General features: G+C 39.5%; 1 pseudogene; it reads left to right on the plus strand.

Annotated features, from left to right (window-relative positions):
* Nucleotides 1-3,975: 3,975 nt before the first annotated feature.
* LOC122059025 lies at nt 3,976-7,157 on the plus strand (annotated as a pseudogene).
* Nucleotides 7,158-7,593: the final 436 nt, after the last annotated feature.

Below are 7,593 nucleotides of genomic sequence, written 5' to 3' on the forward strand. Positions count from 1 at the left end.
GCCATAAAAACTTCTGAAAATCTCATATGATGCCTCTGCGCTTTATTCCCACACATTAAGGGACATGGTTCTTAACTAATTAAGCCATTGACGGCCCTAACAAGCAAATGGTCACAGTAAATTGCTTTAAAACGCCTAAAATATGCTCAAGTGGCCCGTGGCCCGTGGCCCGTGGCCCGTGGCCCAAGTCCTTAAAACCACGTATGTTTTGATAAATTGACAACACATGACCCTTGGCTGACAGCCTTGCACTCCAACTTCACACACACGCCCATGGATCCGCATCCTCTCTCTAGGGGCGATGGTTCAGATCCGCCCATAGTTATTTCATCAATTATCAGTATCAAAGTGATGATTTAAGGATGCCCAACGAGATGTGGAGAAAGATGCGTCATCAAAGAGGCAGAAAAAAAGAAGTGTTGAACATTGTTGGATCATTGCTTAGACACATGATGATCAACTAGATAACTATAAACAAGACATGAGCAATCACCTCAAAAGAGGAACCGAACCCCACACTCATGGCCGTGACCACTTCCTTGCAGCACGCATGACAGCCTCACAACTCACTGGCCTTGGTTGAAACCTATGCAGCCGTGACATGAACATCGGTCCTTGGCCCTTGGCCCCTGCATCAAATACCAAAAATACACCATGGCCCTTGGCCTTTGCACCCATGCGGGCACCCCTTGTGAGCTGGCATGCCAGCCAAGGTTGGCTGCCTTGGTGCTGCACCATGTGTTGTGCACACCCACGTCACCTTGCCTACTCCATGCCATAGGTGTTAGGTTGGTTGCCTTGGTGCCGTGCCATGTCCTGTTCCCATCTATGTCATTTTACCAACTCTATGGCATGTGTTTTGCACATCTATGCCACATCATCAATTATTATGGCGTGATCTGAACAAAGCGTATAAGTACACTTTTCAACCAAATGCATTCGAACTCAATTGAAATATGTTATACACCTATTCAAATACATCATCAATATAATACAGTGTACAAAGACTCTACACCTCGAATACATCAAAAGCCATTCAAAACCATATTTATGCCTCCAAACACATCTAAAACCATCACACGAGGCATGTTGCACACCAAATAACTTTGTCAATACTATCATCACGACAACATCAACTCCAAATATCTAACATGAAATTGTCACTCTCTAATCCGTCCCGTAAAATATATTTTCATTCATTTAATATTTTAATGGTTTAAATTTTTTTTTTGTAATTATTTAAATGTTTTAATTATATCACGTGATTTTTTTTTTTTAATATTGGATTTTATTAGCTCATCCACTCTACTCTACTCTTGCTCAGGGGAGAGTGACACGCATGGTTTGAAAGATTTGTATCATGTAGTCTGATTGTCTTTGAAATCAACAAAGGCCGATATGGGTAAAAAGAGAAAAAAAAAGTACAATCCAATTTTTCTAGTCCGTCGAATCTAGTCCAGTATATATAGGGCAATACAAATCGGTATTGGCTAAGATCGAACTCGCTCCCAATATTGATTACTAAAACTGTGGTGACACATGAGGAGATGGGGAGATTATTTTTGTAGCTTACTAAATGGAGATAATATAGCTGATAAGTTAGACCTAGTGGAGGAGGGGAGTAGACATGATTCCAATACATCCAATGGACATTTACTGCAGGTTGGCGAATGCGAGGTTAAATAGGCTCTGCGAAGGATGAATTTAGGATGGACTTGGGGACCGGATGAGATTTCAATTGAAGTGTGGAAGAGCTTAGGAGGACAAGGGGGTGTCTTGGTTAACCAAGTTATTCAACAAAATCCTGAGTACAAAAACTATGCCAGATGAGTGGAGGAGAAGCATTATGGTTCCGATTTATAAGAACAAAGGTGATGCCCAGAATTGCAACAACTATAGATGCATATAACTTATGAGTCATACCATGAAACTGTGGGAAAAGGTTATTGAGGCCCAACTAAGAGAGAAAACTGAGGTATCGGAGAATCAATCATGTTTTATGCCAGGAATATCCACAACAGAAGCTATTTACATCATACGGAGGTTTTTTATGGAAGTATTTAAAGCCCATAAAAAAGACCTCCATATGGTATTTATTGACCTAGAAAAAGCCTATGACAGAGTATCAAGAGAGCTAATATGGTATGTCCTAGAGAAGAGAAGGGGTATGGTTAATTATGTAGATATAATTAAGGACATGTACAAGGGAGTGGTGACGAGTGTCAAAATAATAGAGAGTCAAAGTAACGAATTTCCAATCACAGCTGGGTTATACCAAGGTTCTGCTTTAAGTCCGTATTTGTTTGCACTCATTATGGATGATCAAACTAGACATATCCAAGACTTGATTCCGTGGTGTATGCTATTTGCTGATGATAATTGTTTTGATAGATGAAATTGTGGATGAGATTAATACTAAACTGGAGTTATGGAGATCTAGCTTGTAATCAAGAGGATTTAGGATAAGCAGGATGAAGACCGAATATCTAATATGCTCCTTCAGCCAATCTAGAGTAGGGGAGGGAGTAATGAAACTTGGGGAACAGGATCTATTTCAGAGTGATTGTTTTAAATACATGGGGTTGTAGGTACCATGGACCTCCGCCTCGGGATCGCCATATGGCGCGTAGCGCGTGTACACACGCTAGGGTTCGACCCTAATGAGATGAAATGGTATTCCCTGGTCATCAAATGCCAAGGGGGGATACACGTTATGGGTAAAAGGGAGTCGTCACCTAGAAAGGGTCTAGGACCCATAAATGTCTCCCCCAATCAAGGGAGAGAGACTAATGACTCTGACGGATAAGGCTGGTTTGCACCAAGATTCTAGACAAGTGTCAAGTGACAGATTGAGAAGGTGTTAGGCACCTAGTCTGCCCGACCCTAAGGCCGGTCTCTTTTTGTTTGACCAAAGTTTGTTTGTACCCCATTAACTAGTCCTAAATCTAGGTCACTGAAAACCCTAAACTAGGTATCTAAGCATGACATGTGAAAACCCTAAACCAAGTGTCTAAATTATGCTAGCTAGGTTATGATGCAAATAGTGAAATGATTACGCTAATTAAATAAGCCTAAATGATTTAATTAATGTATTATGAGTCTTAGATTAAGCTAATTAAATAAGTCTAAACCTAAGATTAGTTTAGCAACTTATGGAACCCTAAATTGAACTAACTCGATTAATGAAGCCTAACCTAGATGGATGATTAATGAACTTATGAAATCCTAAATTGAACTAATGGGTTTAATTAAGTCTAGCCTAGATGGATGGTTAATGAAATTATAAAATCCTAAATTGAACTAATTAAAATGATTAAACCCAATCCCTAGCATGTTACAATAAATTATTACAATCCTACTTAATCTAATTGGTAAAAGGATTTATAAATTAAATGAGAGCTAATTAATTTATAAAAGTAAAACGGATTAATTACATTAAATGAATACATTTTTACTAATATATCTAATCTAGTGTAGGAGGATTAAACTAAACATACGGGTTAATTAAACTAATCATGAAACCTAATTGCACTAATTATGTTTACCTTAAGCTAACCTAAGATGAGTTAAACATTTTTCAAAACCCTAGTTAAGCTAATGAGAAGAGAATCTTTTAACTAAATAAATGCAATGCTAATTATCTTCTAAATTAAATATGCCTAATGATTATTTCATGCTATACCTACATTACGTTAGAGTCTAAATGTTATATTAATTGAACCCATTAAATAATTAAAACAACTAATTACGATAAAGAAAAACACTAGTAACAAATGATATATGAGCTTAAGCAATTAAACTAATCAAAGAAGCTAAATGAAATGATTAAAGGAAGCTAAACAAGCTAAAGGAAGGGAAAGCTAGATGAATTGGAATACAAGTATACTAATTGCACTATTTTAAACAAGATCTGATTTTTTATTGCATTTAAAGAAAGAGGACGAAAAACCCCAAAAAAATAAGAAATTATAACACAAACTCATTTCCCAAATACATCCTAATGCTACGGGCCGGTTTGAGGGGGGGCCAGCCACGCCTTTGCTAACATACGCCCTAGACTTCGTCCCATACGTTATTAAGAGGAAAATAAAATGAAAATAAACCAAAAATTGATAAAAGAAAAATAAAGAACAAAAGGAGGGGAAGATTCGACATAGAAAACATAAAAACAAATATGGATTATTTAATCAGCAAATTAAAGAAATAAAAAAAAAAAAAAGGAAAAAGAAAAGAAGACCATGGGCTGGAGATGGATTTTGGCAAAGGGGAGGAGATGGGAGCATAGAAGTCTGTCAGTTGGATGCCAGACACATCTCCAATAGTAGATTCATATTCTAAGCTTGCGCTTATGATGGAGAATGTGTGTCAGATTCGGCAATTAGCCTCAGTCAGCATGATTCATCCATATCTGTCCTTAATGCCACAACATTTATTGCACCTCCTTCTACGGTTAGGTCTGTGTCTATGAGAGATATGGGTACAGAAATGACTCCTATAGCTAGCCAAGAGACTTCCAGGACTGGAACACCTATGAGAGCAACAACACCAACGCGCAGCCCATCTTCTTCTTGTCCCTCAACTCCTGGCCGAGCTGGACCTGCTTCATTAGCTGTTGATACAACTGATTGCCATCTAGATCCTAACAGAGAAGAGGTGTCTGAGAAGGAACTACAAATGAAAACTAGGAGAGAGATAATTGCCCTTGGAACTTAGCTTGGTAAGACAAATATTGCTACTTGGGCAAGTAGGGAGGAGGAGGACAAGGATGCATCTACTTCATTTAAGAACGTACCCATGGATCAACAAGCCAAAAGTGTCATTGAGACTCGGGCAGCTGCTTGGGAGGAAGCAGAGAAAGCCAAGTATATGGCCAGGTACACACGGGAAGAAATCAAAATACATGGGAAAATCACCAAAAAGCTAAAACAGAGGTTGAGATGAGGAAAAATCGAGGGGGGGGGGGAGGATTTTCTCCTAGTAAGCTGAGGAGCATGATTTTAGGGATTGAGAAGAAGAGGTGCAGGTTCGGTTGCAACAGCAGGGAAGAAGAAGAGAAGAAGAAGAAGAAGAAGAAGAAGAAGAAGAAGAGAGGAGGGTTAGGTGCGGCTGCGGTTCGGTTGCAGCAGCAGGGAAGAAGAAGAGAAAAACAAGAAGAAGAAGAGAAGGAGGTGCAGGTTCGGTGGCTATTGTAGCAGGGAAGAAAAAGAGAAGAAGGGAAGAAGGGGAAGGGAGTGTTCGGTTGCTGCCGGTTAGGGGTTGCAGCAGCAGGGAAGGAAAAGGGAAGAAGAGAAGAAGAAGAAGAAAAAGAGAAGGAGTTGCAGGGCTCGGTCGCTGCAGACTTTGGAGGAAGGAAAGAAAAAGAAGATGAGAAGAAGAAGAAGAGAGGAGGGTTAGGTGCGGTGGCTATTGTAGCAGGGAAGAAAAAGAGAAGAAGGGAAGAAGGGGAAGGGAGTGTTCGGTTGCTGCCGGTTAGGGGTTGCAGTAGCAGGGAAGGAAAAGAGAAAGAAAAAGAGAGGAGGGTTAGGTGCGGCTGCAGGAGAAAAAGAAAAGAAGAGAAGAAGAAGAAGAAAAGAAGAAAGAAGATTAGGTTATATGCAAGATTTTGATCCAAGGGTTCAGATTAAAAGAACAAAAAGTAACTTAAAAAAAAAAACTAAACCAAATCAAAGGTAAACATAAAAAACCAATTAAACCTAACTAAACTAAAAGAATCAATTAAACCTGAATATCTTTAATTGGACCGGAATAAATCAATTTACATATAATAAACCGCATTGAACCAAACTGAGACTAATTAAACATAATTAATCTAAATAAATCAATGATTAATAAATTAGAAACTAATCTATTAATTAAACTAATTCTAAATCGCTATTGGGAAAAAAAATACCTTAAATCGGCTTTAATAAAAAAACAAGGGGAGATAATCCTTGTGCTTCAAGACCCAAATCGAACCGAACCGGACAAGATCTCCCTGCTCAAGGAAGGATTACAAATTCAAAATTTTATATTGGAGAGATTCTTTATTTAGAGAGGGAATTAGCAAAAACCATATTCCTTCTCCCAAATCCTTTCCCTCCCTTTTGGTTGAGAGGAAGGGCTATTCTTATAGCCTTGGGACTTGGGACAATTCTCTCATATTTTCGATGTGGGACTAAAAAACTAGAGAGAATTGTCCAAAAAGGCTTGATTTTGGACAAAGGGGTTTGGGCGCCATGTGGCATCCTTTGGTTGCTCAGAATGGAATCTGATACCGAACTTTGGAGTCAACTTTCGGGGGTCATATCTTTCAAACTGTTTGTCAGAATTCGACGTGTAATATGTCATTAGAAAGCTCAGTCCGAGCACTATCCAATGATATGAGACACGATTGTAGTCTCGACTGGGAACCTTTACGAAAATATGCATAAAGTAGGGACCCAGATCATATAATGAAAGAGAGAATCGGGCGTCGATTCGTATAGTTCTCGCATCAAAGTGTAATGTCCGACTTGAGGGGACAAACAACAATAATCCACAACATCAAATTCTAATTTTTGAAAACATTTTCTCTTGAAATTTTATTGGAAAATATGGTCATTTTCTACTCTAAGTTTAAAAATTCTCCAAGTCTAAAATATCCAACATGTAATCCTTCATATTATCATCATTGCCGGGGGGTGACAAAATTCAGTGTCTACAGATTGCCCCTCTTTGACCGAGACCTGTGTAACGGTCGAAAGGCAAAGAAAAGAACACACCATTTTGTCACCAAGAGCAATGTACTGCAGACATCCGGCTCAAGGATGGCGAAGGTGCAAATGCAAATGCAAAACGCGCGATAAGACCAAAGGTAGGAAATGTCGATCGATAACACATACAAAATCAGGTAGCGTGTGGATGCTACTATGATTGAAAACCTGCCGCGGTTGGTCAATATAGAGGTAATGCCCAAACTGTGTGACGCAGAAAATTTGAGTTTCTAGCCGCGTGGCTGTCAACTTTGGGATCATCCTCGCACAGCGGTGATCAGCTGGGATCAACAACGGTGCTCGGTTGTGATCCTAAGGATTCTCAAAAAGTTGGTGTGAATAGTCCTCGCACAGTGGTGCTCATCTGGGATCAATAGCGGTGCTCAGCTATGATCCTAAGGATTCTCGACAAATTGGTGCAGATAATCCACCTTGGCAGTCGTGCATGACTATGAACCTTGGGATTCTCTGCAGGGGATGATCATCCTCGCACAGCGGTGCTCAGTTGTGATCCTGAGGATTCTCACGAAATTGGTGCCGACGATGTGTTTGGTTGTGCACCTACATTGAAATTAGCAAAGGAAAACTTGGGAGATTCTAGATCTCAAATATGTGAATAAGGACATGAAGCTTAGCAAAGTTAGCAACAAACAACTGCATTGAATTTAAGAGATCGCAATGGTGTTCGAGATGCCATCACATGCCGAATCCACGAGAGGTCTAGATCCAAAAGCCAAGGGGCTTGGAAAGAGCACCATCATACGAAGGTTAGTGGTTAGTAAAAACACACAAAGCCCATATGTTCATGAAGGAGAATGTTGCTAGTAGATTGATCATCATAAAGGACAAAGTCTTTTCATTG

The sequence above is a fragment of the Macadamia integrifolia genome, chromosome 13 (genome assembly GCF_013358625.1).
Source record: "Macadamia integrifolia cultivar HAES 741 chromosome 13, SCU_Mint_v3, whole genome shotgun sequence".
NCBI classification, from domain to species: domain Eukaryota; kingdom Viridiplantae; phylum Streptophyta; class Magnoliopsida; order Proteales; family Proteaceae; genus Macadamia; species Macadamia integrifolia.